This window comes from Cebus imitator, unplaced genomic scaffold, assembly GCF_001604975.1.
Source record: "Cebus imitator isolate Cc_AM_T3 unplaced genomic scaffold, Cebus_imitator-1.0 Scaffold583, whole genome shotgun sequence".
Taxonomy (NCBI): Eukaryota; Metazoa; Chordata; class Mammalia; order Primates; family Cebidae; genus Cebus; species Cebus imitator.
The window spans coordinates 390,358-406,182 of NW_016107898.1; positions in this window are offsets into that span (position 1 = coordinate 390,358).

Genomic DNA, 15,825 nt, shown 5'->3' on the forward strand with positions numbered 1-15,825 from the left:
GTTTTTTAATGTTGTTCAAATAGTCTACATTCTTATTAATTTTCTGCCCATTATATTCATTATTCAGTTTTTAAGTCTCTATTATTATTGATTTTGTATTTGTGCTTTAAATTCTTTCCATTTTGTTCCAGTTATTTCAGGATTCCTTTTCTTAGTAAATACATGTTCATAATTCTTACAATTTTCTGGCACACTGACCCTCAAGGATAATGAAATCCTTCCTTATCACCTCTATAATCTTTGTCTCAATATCTGTTTTGCCAAATATTAGGCTAGTTCCCAGAGCTACCTTTCGGTTGCCAGGTTTATGGTGTGTCACTTCCATCCTTTTATTTTTAATCTATATCTCTCTTTGAATTTATACTGTATCTTTTATAGACTACATATAGCTGGATTAAAATTTTACTCTTTTTTTCATTTTCTGCCATTTACTTGTGTAATTAACTCATTTGCATTTACTATAACTACTGACATGATAGAATTTATATTTGCCATTTTAATATTATTTTGTCTTAATGATTGTGTTGTTGCTATTGCATTCTTCCTTTATTCCTTGATCACAGCCTTCTTTTGTGCTAAATACATATTCTCTAGTGCACCTTTTTATTTCCTCATAGTTTCTTTTACTGTATTTCACCCAGGCTCTCAATCAGAATTTTAACATAATACAGTCTAGCTTTGATTTCGGTGGTTTACAGAAACTCTTCTTTAATATACCTCTGTTCCCCTCCCTTGCTCGAGTGCTCCTCTTGTCATCCACGTTGTGTATTTATACATTATATCTCCAACAACACCACAGTCTAATTGTTACTTTATTCAATTATCTTTTAAACAGATAGCAGGCTGTTTCTGGCTAATTTTTTTCATAAGTTGTCATTTTTATTTTTAAGTCTGACTTCCTAGAATCCACCTGGGTTAGTATAATTAAGTAGTCCTCCAATGATTGGTGGAAAATTTTTCTTAAATTTCTCCATTGTTCGTCTTCTACCTTTGGCCAAGAGGATCTGTGTGGCAAGGTACACCTCAAGCATCAGAAGGATTAAAAGACATCTTTTGCTTTGGTGACTGCTTGGCCAGAGCCTCGTGGTAAGCCAGAGACGAGTGTGTGAGTCCTTCTTCTCCCGAGGTCTTTCCTTGGCACATACACAGACTTGCATGTGCACACAGCCTTCTGGCTCCCAAAGAATATGCCTCGGATGTTCAAAGCTCTCTATGCTCATATAGTTCTCCAGGAATTAAAAAAACAAAATCCAAAGGAGTTTTTCTTTGTCCCAACTGAAATCATGGCCTCAGGCAGCTGCGATATGGTGAGCAGCTTGCCCCTGCACTGCTAACGCTCTTGGATTAAGGTCTTTCTATTCATGGAACTCAGCTCTGAGTTCAATAAAATAACAGGAAAGTACTAACAAATTTGAGTCTCAGCTGATTATCAATGTGAAAGAAGGCAAACACTGAAATAAATGGCAGACATCTTTTATTACAGCTCTTCTGTATTATGAGACTAATTCACATTCTCATAATTTTTTGTTGCTCTCTGTTTGCTCTGCTTTTATGAACTCTATATGTTTCTCAAATGTTTTATTATCTCTCACTCTTGTTGCACACAACAGAAGATAATTGCTTTATAAAATAGCACAGGCTTGTAATTGATTCAAAAATATCTGCTGACCTCACAAAACAAAGACAGGTAGAATTAGGACACAGACAGGCAGGCTGGCGCGGCTGCCTCACGTAGCTGCTTTTTCTTTCTTTTACTGGGAGTCTCGCTTACCTTTCTTTCTTTTTTTCAAAACTTTCCTTATACTCGAAAGCATATTTTGATGACTTTTGATTGTTATCATTTATGTAATTTTTCATGACAATTGTCTTTAAAATGCATACAGTCACCAAATGCTTAAATGGAATAAAATCTTTTGCTCCTGAAATGATGATGAGTAACTTCGATTTTGCATATTTCACCAGCAATTGTAGTTGTAATATTGTAATGAATGTGAGGCTTACTAATGGCCACACAGCTGAACAGCTTCATCATCTCACTTTCTAAGACTGCATTTTAGACGACTCAGGTGGTGTCACTTAGAGGCTGGAGGTGAAAGCTTGGGAACAATTAAAAAGCCAAAGAAAACCCTTCAGAATGCTTTGTTCTGCCTCTGTCTCCCATTCTAATTCAAAGCATACACACCATCCTGTCATGAATGTCCTTATTCTAAAATTGCTCTCGTTCATTTCCCATTTCTCTATTTCTCTTTGAATGACTCATTGCACTACAGGAAAATTTTCACTCATGATGCCTGTCAAAGTCTGCTCACCAACCCTCCTCTCTTAACTCAGCTGTGCATGTTACTTATGCAGAACCAGGTAAACTTAGCCCCAATCAAAGCTGCTGTGTTCTAAGCACACCATGCTAACTTCCGTTCCCACATCTTAGGCTGTACTTTTTCCACTGTCCTGGAAATTAATCTTACCTATCAAAGAAAGAGTACTTAAAGTTCAAGTCAAGCCTCACAGAGGAAGGGCCTATCATATTTTACCAAACATGTCTGTCTCTTTACCTTATAATTAAAAATAAAAGTTTGATTTACCTATTCAGCAGGATCATTATTTCTAATTCCTAATTTGGAATTACCAAGTCATTTGTGAGCTGAAGCGAGCTTAGGTTCACAACAGTTTATTTTCCAGGTTGGTACTGTTTAAAACTGCTCATCACATTAAAAGCTGTAACTCACATATGTTTTATCAAATGAAGTCATGATGCTCTATAACATTTTTGTTTCTTTAAATACAGTTTTATTTTAGAATAGTTGTTTTCGTTACAGAAATATTGTGAAGAGAAAGCATCTGTGTAATCTACACCCATTTCCCTTACTGGTAGAGCGTATTAGCATGACGGATTTCCCACAATTAAGGAACCAGTATTGACACAGCCTCATTAACCTAATTCTGCACATTATCCAGATTTTCTCAGATTTCTATATAATATCTCTTTTCTGTTCCAGAATCTCAAGAAAAATATCACATTCCCTTTAATTGTCATGTCTCCTAGTCTCTAATTGGCTACAATACCTTCTTAGTCTTTCCTTGTTTTGAAAGTCCTTGATCATTTTGAGTAGTCCTGGCTAGATTTTGCAGAATGTAGCTGATACTTTTCTCATGATCAGATTATGTGCGTTTCGTCAGAAGATGGCAGAGATAAAGTACTCTTGTGACACCATCTGAAGTGTCCCTACAACCACCACAAAGTCACTGCTGATGTTAAACTTGATTACCTGGCAGGGATCTTGTTTGTCAAGCTTTCCCCTGCAGGGTTATCATTTTGCCCCCTTTCAATACTGAGCTCTTTGAGAAGAAATTACTGTTCACATCCACGAGTAATTCTACTTCACCTCCTTGACAGCAAAGTATCAAATAATATTTGGAATTCTTCTGCACAGAAGATTTGTGTCTTCTCTGTTTATTTACTTAATCTTTGTATTTATATCAGTGTGGACTTAGGGATATTTATTTCATATTTGGCTTTATAATTCAATCAATACTAATGCATATATTTTGTGGTTCAAGTTGGCCAAGCTTTGCCCATTGGGAGACTCTTGGTTGACTTTTATGACGCTTTGACACACCCCATCGTTGTGCGTGTGTGTATGTGTGTGCATGTTTAACACTTAGCTCCTTTCTGGTGTCACCAGATGCTCTAGGCTTGTCTTGTACAGTTCCTATCCTGGTCCTAGAATCAGCCATTTCACCAAGAAGTCGTGTTGCGCAGAACGGAATTAGAAATCGTATTTTAAAACTTACTGCGCTCATTGCTACTGGGAAATTATTACTTTTAGATTCTCTTGGCAGACAAAGAAAGAAACATGTGTAGAGTAACCTGTGTAAATGAACATATCTATAAATGTTTCTGGATATAATTGTTTGTATCTATAGTAAGATAAACATGCGTTTATAGCAATGTCTCTAAGTCCAGTCCGTTTCAACGTGGGTCACTCTAGCTGCCTCTCCTTGCTTGTCTGTAATCTCCTCACTCCAACAGTGGGAAAAGTGGCCCCTATCATCCGCCATTCATTTATTTTGTTCGATTCCAGTGAACAAGTATAGTGGTTTCAGAATTTATCAATTCGTTTCCTGGGGTAACAATTTAATCCACCAGAGAATTTTTTTATGGGCAATTCCTTTAGCCTTTGGTCTTGCATCCCACTCATCTCCAAATCATTCAGGTCCACACTTGCAGGCAACCTTCCTTCATGAGGTGGTCTCCTGTTTTGATGATGCAGTTATACATTTTTGTCACATTCTGCTTTTTATCCTGAGATCTCCCAACAGCCTAAATATCCTTTAAAACTTTGCATACTTAAGGTTTTCTTTTTGTGCTCCAAAGATGTGAGTTTTGACAGATGCATTCTGTCATATCTCTACCACTGCAGTATCAGAGAGCAGTTTCACCACCCTGAGCAAACCCCACCTGCTTTCCCTGTTCACTAATCATCCCACAGAAACCTGACAACCGATGATCTTTTCACCATCCTGTTAGTATTATTCTCCAAAAAGTCCTATCAAGGGACTCAAAAAGTGTCAGTGCTATTTCAGACTAGTGGTTTTCACTTAAAAAATTGCATTTGAGAGTATTCATATGGCTTATTTTTATTCCTGTGTAGTATTTCCTCTTATGCCACTATTTAATTTTCCAGTTCATAGTTTATTTATTATCCTATTGAAGGACATCTTGTTTGATTCTAGTTTTTGATGATTTTAAATAATGATGCAGTAAGTATTTGCGTGCAGGTTTTTGTGTAGACAACATACTTCTTCCAATCCATTGGATGAAAGCTTGGAAGATGATTGGTATGCATTTGTTACACCAATGGTAAAACTAATCTTTGTACGAATTTGCCAAAGTTTTCCAAACTGAATTACGATTTTCTTTCCCTTTCCACCAGAAATTAATGAGAATTTATGTTGCTCTGAATCCTCTCCAGCAATCATATTGTCAGTATTTGCAATCCAGCCATTCCAATAGGTGGACGGTGAACTATTGCTGCTTAATTTGTACTTCCTAAATAACATATTATGTTGAACATCTTTTTATACGCCAATTTGCCAACTCCGCATCTTCGATGAGGTGTTCAGATTTTTTGCTCGTTTTGAAGTTTGATTTTTTTTTTTTACTGTTGAGTTTTAAAAGTCTTTGTATATTTTACATACAAATCTATCACACAAGTGTTTTGCAAATATTTCATCCAAATCTATGGCTTGCCTTATTCTCTTAACAATGTCTTCCACAGAGTATAACTTTTCAATATTAATAGTGTATATTCAAATTTTTTAATGGGTTACTAATTTGATATTGTATCTAAAAACTCATAGGATACAGGAGTATTACATTTTTACAACTGTCCTTTTACCTTATTGAGAGAGATAGGACAGATCCAATTCTTCTATGAACCAGCCTTAAGGTAGAAACAGGAAGACATTGTGGTGCCCGCCTCACTGTTTTATTGGGTTGGTGCAAAAGTAATTGCAGTTTTTGCCATTACTTTTAATAGCAAAAGTCAATACTTTCTTATCCTTATTTTTTTCTGTATGAAATGAGTTTCCTGGCTCCCGGAGATCCCACTGCTTCCTCCAACCCTCTTAACACTGACTAAAGTCCAGTGTCCATCTCCTAGTGAGGTTCCATTGAGAAGACTGTGAAGCCCAACATGAGTGCACGTTGCGGGGGTCGGCCCTGACCCTTCCTAGTGAGGAAGCGCCCACCCCACTGTGAAGATCATTGGCTGTTCAATTCTCTCTTGTGTCGTTCTCCAAGAAATTCTCAGCGGAGCTGTTTTACTCTGCTCATGCCCCCCACAAAGGCAGTTGTATCCAATGGGGACCCTGTCCTGCGGTCTCGGGACAACTTGGGAGGTCCACGCCACCTGACTTTGTCACATTCAACTTGTTCTTTCATTAGGTCTGCTTTCCTCCCTCCTGTTGAGGTTTGTTTCTTAGAATACTCCCTGGCAAACGTCCTCAAAGTAAATCACTGCTTCAGAGTCTGTTGTTTTTTTTTCTTTTTGAGATGGAGTCTCGCTCTGTCTCCCAGGCTGGAGTTCAGTGGTGCAATCTCGGCTCACTGCAACCTCCACCTCCTGGGTTCTAGTGATTCTTGTGCCTCAGCCTCCTGTGTAGCTGGGATTATAGGCACCCCCCACTAGGCCCAGCTAGTTCTTTGTATTTTTAGTAGAGACGGGGTTTTGCCATGTGAGCCAAGCTGGTCTCGAACCCCTTACCTCAGGTGATCTAGCCCCCTCGGCTTCCCAGAGTGCTGGGATTACAGGTGTGAGTCACCACACCCAGCCCAGAGTCTGTTTCTTATGAAGCATCTTCATGACATTGAAAAGTACAAAAATACATGAACTGCTCCTGGCTGCACATAAATCCCTGCACATATAATGTGCTTGCTACGAACACTGCAATTTTGCTCTCAATAAACTTACATTCTAGTGAGAAGATTGCATAACTACACAAAAATGTGTACAGTTAGAACAGCAACAGGAAACCATGCAACATAGGAGAAATTATGATCTATAAAATCATAATTTAACATAGAGAAATTACTATATAGTTTTATATACATATATATGAAAAGCGGGCATTTTGGCCATTTAAGTGAATTCAACTTATTTTCATTTGATTTAAATGTATTTTGAAGTTTGTGCTTTCGTACAGAGATCAGTCTCTGTCAGAACTCTCAAAGCTCACACATTACGTGTGTGTATATGTATTATCTGATGAGAACAAGCTAATGCGCTGCTGGGTAACACCCTGGCTTTCTCAGAGCCTGCCGACCTCACTTTTTCCCAATAATGGTTGTGGTATGAAATTCTGCGGGGATGCTTATCTATTCACACAGATAACCAGGCTGCCTTCACCTTGAGCCAACCGGCCCCCACCCCGGGGCCTCTGTCTTGACCCTGAGGCATGGCTCACCTGTGAGGATTGTTTTATATTTAGATCTAAAATTGCGGCTCAGCCAAGGAGCTCTCTGACCAACAGGAAACGGGAGGTGTTTTTACCCTTCTTTCATGCATGCTCTGTCCTGAGGCACCTGCCAGGTCATCTGTGGAAGTGAGCACGTAGTCATGCATCACCCCAGAGGGGAGCGTCCCTGTCCTAGCCCTCCCTCATTACCTGAGTCTCCTTCCCACGCTATCCCCCTCGCTCCCTGGATCTCATTCTCGAATGTGTTATTTGCACTGAGCTATTGTCTGAGGTCTACGTTCATCTGGGCAACTCGACTAAGCAATGGGCTACAAATTACAGGAATCAAGGAAGCTTTCTGAAAAGCCCTGGTCAAAAGGATATTTCAAACATGGAGAGATGCATACATAATGCGCTTCCGCTCACCTCTCCATCGCTGGCTCTCTCACTGCCCCTGGGGACTCTGTTCTCCTATTTGTGAAATTTAAAAAAATAATAAAATAAAGAATAGAACTAGCTTGATTTTATTTTTTTTTGTTTTGGTTTTGCTTTTTAGCATCAAAGTCCTGTTTTCTCATGAGCATCACTCCCACTTGGTAGCCTGCCGTAATGATATATTTATCACAGCAATGCTGCCTTTTCTCCTTCTGATAACTTGTTTGTATTTCCTATTTTTCCCCTCCTGCTGCTATTTTATTTTCTATAAAAACAAGAGTGTTCATGTTTTTATTTTTTAGAATTTGTTTTTGTCTTATGTGCTTCTGTTTTTATTTCTTTTCTCTGCTGTAGCAAGTAGATTGTCTCTGTTCTGCTGGACTGATTCCAACCTGCCATTCTTTCACCTCCTGCAGGTACCTCCCGCCAAGCCAAGGGCTGAGGAAGCAAATTTTCTCAGCCATTGATTAGACCCAATTAAAGTATGGAGATCAAGATCAGTTATGAGCATGGCTGAAATGAATGGATAGGTCAGTGGGGCCAGTCCTCCATCACATACAGACACAGATGAAATTGAAATAGAGTTTGATATTATTTGAGCTGGTTAAATGCTCTGAATGAGCAGAAAAGTGTAAATAGTTTCTATCTTTTTCATAATACTATCATTTTGTATCAATAGAATTCACACGTGAGAGATTCAGAATTAAATGTTCTCATATGTGATAATTGGGTTAAAAGGAAATCATTACATACAAGAAATACCATGTTCAAATCCAGGAGGTGGAGATTGCAGTGAGCCAAGATTGAGCCACTGTGCTCCAGCCTGGCACCTGGCGACAGAACAAAACTCTGTCTCAAAAAAAAAAAAAAAATGCCAGGTTCAAATAAAATTGCAATTCAGAAAAATCTTCGGAAAGATGCTTGTATTAAGGGCTACCATTCACTGGGGAACATCTACATTACAGGCAATGAATGCATGGCAGGAGATAACAGTTACAGAGATGAGACAATAGATAGAAATGTGTAGATGTAGATACAGATATGTCCTCATCTATATCTGCTTTGCAAAACTTTTTCTTCCATAACATGTTCAAATACAGAATATGATTATTGTTCATTTTGCTGTTGAGGAAATTGAAAAGACTTAAGGAAGAAGAGTTGAGTAACACACTGAAACTCCTCAGCGTAACTCACAGCTGACTCAGTGTGAACCCAGGTTATGACCTCACCACCAATTCACTGTAGCCTTCCAAATTTTAAGTAATATTAGCCACTCAGTCAGTGATGGTTGCTGACTGTTTCACGTGCTTTAACTCTATGAAGGATATTCTAAGGAAAACATTATCTCACCATTTCACACATATGGTACCTGAAGCTCTAAGATGCTAAGTCACTGTTACCGTCCTTCAGCTGATGGATAAAGGAGGTGGCCCCCGCACCAGGCATGCCTCACGCTGAAGCCTGGACTCTAGGCTGCTCCCCTCTGCTGCCGCTCTGCCATGCCGCGCCTGCGTGTGCTCAGCCTCAGGCTGCCTCCCTCGGTCCTGCCCTGGGACGGCCGCGTCTTGCTCCAGAGCCACCTGCATCCACCTTGTTATCCCCAAAGCTGGATGCTGAGTATTCTGGCCGTTCGTCTACGGTACGTGAGTTTTGGGTATGAACTTTCTGTGCCGTTCTTAGGGCAGGTAAGGGTACGTGTTCCCTGGTGAGAGGAGGCAGTACTAAGTCTCTTTTGGAAGAGACATTTCTCCTAGGAGTCGAGCTGACAATCAAACCCACAAACTATGCTAAGTAACAACGCATCTGTGTATGTGATGGCATGTTGAAAGCGTGTTGAGACAGCTGTGTGCAAATGAGAAGGTTTTCAGGGGTGGCTGTGTGGCCGACTGCCTCTGTTCTCTACACACCTAGAAAGTGATGCTCTGAGATAGCGTTGACGGGAGAGCGCCAGATGTGATTTGCAAATGAACTAGACAACTTTGAGAAGCAGGCTGAGGTAGAAGGAAGAGGTGATTCTTGAAATACGGAAGGCTGACTTTTGAGGTCGGATCCAGCTCTGTTGTGTGGTAAGATAAGTGTTCTTTCCATGTTCCTCTTCATCTTTCTCATGACGAAGCTCGGTCACTTCCGCCCCTGAAGCCCCGCTCTCTCGTAGGCACATTTCCTTCAATCCTGGGGGTACCAAGGAGTTACCAAATTAGCACGTTTGATAAACTGCCCCTCCCACATGGCAGGTTTGTATTTGAACTAGGAGCTTCCAGAAAACAGAAAACAATTTAACAAACAAGAAGTGGACGGCTCCTATGAACCGAGCCCTCTCCTGACCCTGGGAGGAGCTGGAGAGTGGTCAAGCCTCAGAGGCCCCTGTTAGGAAGGAGTTAACATTCTGGTGTAAACACTAAGCACTGAGGGTAAAGAAACCTCCCAAAGAAGGGAGGTAAGGGTGATTTCACAAGGAGAAGATCCTCAGATCACTCCTTGCGACGGTTTGCCCTTCATGCCCCTGTAGACCTGGCCATGGGATTTATTTAAACACATTAATAACCACACTCTAATAATTCAGGATTGGGAACATGGATGGACTTTTTTAAAAAACGCCATAGAGTGACTTCTGAGGGTAGACACACCTGGGTGGCGTCTCCTGCGATGCTGAATGAGCTCCTTCCGAAACCTGTCGTAAAAATTTCAGGACTAAAGCACCCCATTCCAACAGAAATGCTCCCTCTAAATTACCACAGGCTGGCATTCCACTCACTAAAGCCTCTCCCCAATTCTGCCCACGTCGCTGGAAAGGCAGGCGGCGGCTGTGCTGTGTCATTATGTTCCTCCATCATCTGCCAACTCAAACAATTAGAGGCAATTCGAGAACTTTCTGTCCTACTGTTCCGATAGGTTTGGAAACAGATTTAGAAATTCATCACGAGCATCACGCTCACATTCACAGCTTTTAAACTGAGAAAACAAAGCACCCTCTCCTCCCGCTTTATAAAGAGAGTTTGGGATTTGGAAGATGCTGAAAAATTCATATGTCATTCCTAATTCCCTATGCATATCCACACTTGTAAAACAGTTGCATCTTTTTAAGGTCAGACCATAAATTGCTTAGGATGCTTGTGGGTCTGCCTTGCATTTATCAGCCAAGAAAATCATCTCATAAGATACAGGAACTGTCCAATCTAAACACGTGCTTTACTTGTGCTCATACAGACCTGCCTCTTTTAAGAATTGATTCAAAGTGCCTTAAAAGCAAAGGTTTACATTCTGGAACAGTCACACATGTGCCAACCCTAAACTGGACACAATTGGCGTAATTAGGCTCTAAATTCGGCTCTGGGCTTCCCAAAATGAAGCAAAAAGAAAACCACTGTCGCCCTATAGAGAAAGAAGGCACCCTTCCTTTGAGGAAGTAAAGAAAGTGTTTTTCTAGCCTCACACATAAAACCAAATCAATTTTACCATCAAGACTTAGTACAGTAAACATCATTTTCATAGTAGGTACATTTATAAATATTTTTCTCTTTCTCAGAAACATTAAAGAAAAGTAAAACGCTTTGCAAAATAACCTGTTATTTAGACATTTACTAATTCAAATTCACTAAATTAAGTCAGCAAGGTTCTCGGTAAGAACGTTTGGTGTGTTTATTCAGAATTCATGATAAATGAACACACTGTAGCTGCTTCACCACGTAGACACGAAAGGTGAACACGGGAGATGATGAATATGTTAATTTGCTTCACAATAGTAACCATTTTAATATCTTCATCTTCCTCATAACATCATATTTTATACCTTAAATTATAAAAAATAAGGTTTATTAAAAATGAAATAAAATCAGAACAAAGCAAAATTACAAAATACATAAGATGTGTATATTCCTTTCTATAGACAATTAGTTTTGCAACGAATAATGTGATTAGTAATATTTTTTAATCAAAAATGAATCTTCTACTATGAGACTGTCAATCAGGTATTATATCATAATTTTATCAATAGCTTTGATATTAAGAATACAGTAGCACAGAATGTCTAATTATCAAGGCTGCTTTCGATATTTCTATATAACAGGTTCTTTTAAAAATAATGTTTTGCTTCTTCAATATTTTCAAGAAAGAGAAAGAACATTTTAAAATGTATCTACTAAGTAAATGATCATTACTATACTAAGTATTGGCGGTACAAATTTGAATCAAATATGGAAACTTATTTCCTGGGCCTGCTAGAGTAGAAGAGAAGATGAGTGAAATACAATGAATGAAATAAAAAATGACAAAGGATAAAAGTCACATCAGAGAAAGATAGAAGCAGAGAACTTAATAGAACATTGTTAAATTATTAAACATTAAGAAAAGAAAGCAGTAGTAAAAATCAAAGATATTGAAATTTTCAATCACAGTACCATTATTAAGGAAGCCAGGAGCAAAAGCTGAGGTGCAAGAAAGCGTATTTAAATTGTGCCCTACTGAGAATGACGTGCAGGTGACCCATTCGAGCCGTGTCCTGTATGTAGATACATATGCACGTGTTTGCATTCGTGCTGTTTTCACTTCTGCTTTGGGTCAGAAGTTATTTTCTAATTGATTCTGTCTGATTTGTTTGATAAGGCTTTCACTTTATGCCAACAAGAAGCTCTAATATGTCCAAATCTCTCAAAATCTACTCCAGGGTGCTTATGAGGGCTCAGGGTCTGCACATGTTAGATTATTCAGGTGGGGTGTGTGTGTGTGTGTGTGTGTGTGTGAGAGAGAGAGAGAGAGAGAGAGAGAGAGAGAGAGACAGGACTGGATGTAGAAAGAGACAGAACTCATTATTCTATACATACTGTTGCCACAAGCAAAAAATATCATCTACATCTCGTTTCCCCTGTGATTATAGCTTTTATATTGTAACTGTAAAGAAGAATTATCTGGTTTCTGTAGCCACTAAACCTACTTCTTCACTCACCATTTCCTTTGACCTCAACTTAATTAGATTTTTGCACTGGTAATTCTATGAATCCACTGTGTTTGGAGTCATCAGTGGCTTTTTTCCTTCTGTATTAGTGTGCTCTCATGCTGCCAATAAAGACATAACCTAGACTGGATAGTTTATAAGGGAAAAGAGTTTAATGAAGTCACAGCTCCACAGGACTGGGAGGCCTCACAATCGTGGTGGAAGCCCAAGGAAGAGCAAAGTCACCTCTTACATCATGGCAGGCAAGAGAGCGTGTGCAGGGGAACCCCCTTTTTAAAACCATGAGACCTCATGAGACTTACTGCCACGAGAACAGCACGGGAAAACCCACCTCCATGATTCAGTGACCTCTCACCAGGTCCCTCCGAGGACACGTGAGGTTTATTACAATTCAAGGTAAGATTTGGGTGTGGACACAGAGCCAAACCATATCACCTTCCAAAGAGAACGATGAGCCTTTGGTCCTCAGGCCATTTGGCTCTCCACTGCGCTCAGGGTTTTACCACTGCTCTTCACTCACCTGGCTGGCAAGGTGCGGCACAACCCAGCGTTTTCCTGTACCAACAACTTCCCCTTCCCACCTGCCCTGCTGGTTCCCCTCAAATATTGTTGTACCCCAGAGTTTACTTCCGGGCCCTGTTTCCCTCATCCGTATCTTCCTACACCGCCTCAGGCAGATCCACGACTTCACACAGCAGTTCAACAAGACGTCTAGCAAATATATTTCTGTAGCTTCACTCTTCCCCTGAGTCCTGTGTATGAGTGATCAAGAGTGTTACTGAGTGGTCTGGAAAGAGGAGATGAAAGTCAGACTCGATCTGTACTACGTAGATCACACAGCCAGGAGGGGTGCCCTCAGAGGACGCCGCTCTGTTCTCTACCTGGCAGCTGACTGATCGAGTCAAAATTAGTAATTTTCCACCCACTGAAAGTCCATCATTGTAGCTGAACTTTCAACCTTTGCTTCTAGACCCAGCACTCTGTGTGCTGGATGCTCTTTATTCCTGGAGTGACCGAAGCTTGAGGGTTTGACTTGTTTGTTTTTACGCAGCATCTTATTAAACCCTTCACCAAAACACAGAACCCCAGATCTGGGCCCCGCCTCTGGACCCTAAGTGTCGTAAGCTCATTGACAGTTTCATTGGCTGTATCAAAATCAGCATGGACAGTGGAGCAAGCTTCCTATACTTTGGGATCTCTGTGATTTATGTTTTAAAAGATTTGCAAAAGATACAGCCCCTGCTGCCCAGGTACGCTCCATGTAAGTGCAGCAGGGATGCAGCTGAACTCCACCTTCAGCTCTGTGACTCTGAGTAGGAAAGGGGTCAAGCCACGACATTGCGGATTTGGGAACCCAGGAGCCCTATGTGGGTAGAGCAAAGGCATCTGATCAGGTCAGGGTGCAGGGAGATGCGAAAAGAGATTTTTGGAGACATTGGGTCAGACTCCTCTGTAGCAATTGAGACCCCAACTCATATCCAAGCAGGGCGAGAGACAGGGTTAAACAGAACCAGTCAGGCAGATGGTTCCTGAGGGCGGGAAGCAGTGGTGATTGGGCGGGAGGCTCAGCGTCGGGGGGAGCAGCATGTGGGTGTTGGAGGGTCACTGGCTTTCCAAGGAGTCAGGAAGAAGGACAGTGGCCGGTGAGAAAGGAACGGGTCCTGGATTAGACCCAGACTCTGTCTCCATACCGGAACTCTCTGCACTTAGGCAAGAACATTAATTACCTGAGCTTTTTTTTCCCTTTTTAAATGTATCCTATGGCACTTTTATTTCCTGATTTCCTGGCTTGCTGTGAGTTTCCCAGCATTAGTAAGAAAGGTTCCTGGCGCACCAGAGACTCACAGGGGCTGCTGCCTCAGGCTCCACGTGGAGCTCAGCCTGGCCGCCCCCCCAGCTGTCCCGGCCGGCCCTCCTGCCTGCCACCTCCCTTCTCACAAAGCCTTCTCCGCTCTCACTGTTCTGTTCTGTTCCCTCTCTTGCCTGTCCTTTTCTGAGTGTCGCTTCTCCCTCAGTTCATCGCCCTCTCTCTTCCCTGGACCATCAATCACCGTAAAGGCCTCGAGTGACCCAATGGGGGCCGGCGGCTCTGTCGTTATTTTCAACATGAAAGAGACAAAAAGAAGGAAGAAGGCAAAACCCGCGTTATGTGTCAGGAAGTCAGCCGGGCAATTCTCAGGTGTCTCATTTAAAATCTCATTTACTGAAAACACATCTCGGGGTAGTTCGTAATATTTCAGTGTTCCGGGCTGCAGGAGCTTGAGGAAGGCCAGGTGGCTCACAGGTGGCGAGAAGCCCAGCTCCGCAGGCTGGAAGACGGTTCCCCTGTGGGCCGAGGGCAGAAGACGAGGGGAGTGGCCCTGGACTGAGGTCTGCGTGTCTCTGTGTTTTTCTCAGCGCAAAGTTGGAACATAAGAGAATGACTGAAATTTATACGTTGAAATCTATAATTTACTGCGCAGGCACTGCCGAAATTATGAATTACAAAGTTTGGTCAAGAGGGACAGATTCTACCTTCTCTCATGGCTTCACCTGGGGTGCAGGCTGATAAGAAAATAGGTCTCATCATTTTTTTTTTTTTTGCAGGACATGGTACCCTCAGTTTTGAAAGAGGGAAAGCACTTAATTTCACGGCGAGATTTCCTGCATTTTACCTGCCTATTCATTGCGAGGCTCGTTTAAAAACCTACTGTCTCCTTGGCAACTGCTCCTTTCTTTTCCTTCCATTGTGTCTTATCAGTTAACACAATGTTAAAAATGTGTTAAAGGAAAATTATAATTTATAACAATTTATCTTGTTTAGCAATAACCTGAGCATTGTTTTCATTCTCTCCACAGTTAACACAGAGCCATACGGCAGAGATGGAGGATAAATGGTGCTGATAATATTCTTAGGAGGTAAGTGGTCGGCTGAGTGAAAAATCATTGCACAGGAATCCAGCAAGATCTTTCAAGATGTCTCTGTGGCGTTGAAATGGCCACGAGGTGTCCAGGCTCCTGGCAGACCATGTCGTCATTTCTAGGGCTTGCTGGGCTGTGGGGGAGACAAAGCCAGAGGAGAGAGACGTATGGCCTCTGGGGTATTCAGATTCAAAATCCTGGAAACCTGAGTCCCAGGGCCCAGCAGGCCTCACACCGAATGTGACCTGGAACTATTTGGCTGTCCCCAATTCATTATCTGATGCCTGTCTCTCCAGATGGCATGCCCTCTGCACCTGCTCCCAGTGGCCTCAGGGATGCGGGACAGAGGGGTCGCTCAGCCCTGCGTCTACAGCTCACCCCGGGACGCCCTCCCTCATGAGTAACAGGCAAATGACTTCCAAGGGGCTGACAGGTGGCTGCCTTTGCATTGCACATTTACCGGGTCTGACTCTGAGCCTGTGGTCGCGGCTGGCTTGTGAAGCACCGTTTGCAGCATCCGGTCGTCCTTCACAGCATAGCTGAGATCTGCCTGGCCACCGCGCACTGCACGTGGGTGCTGG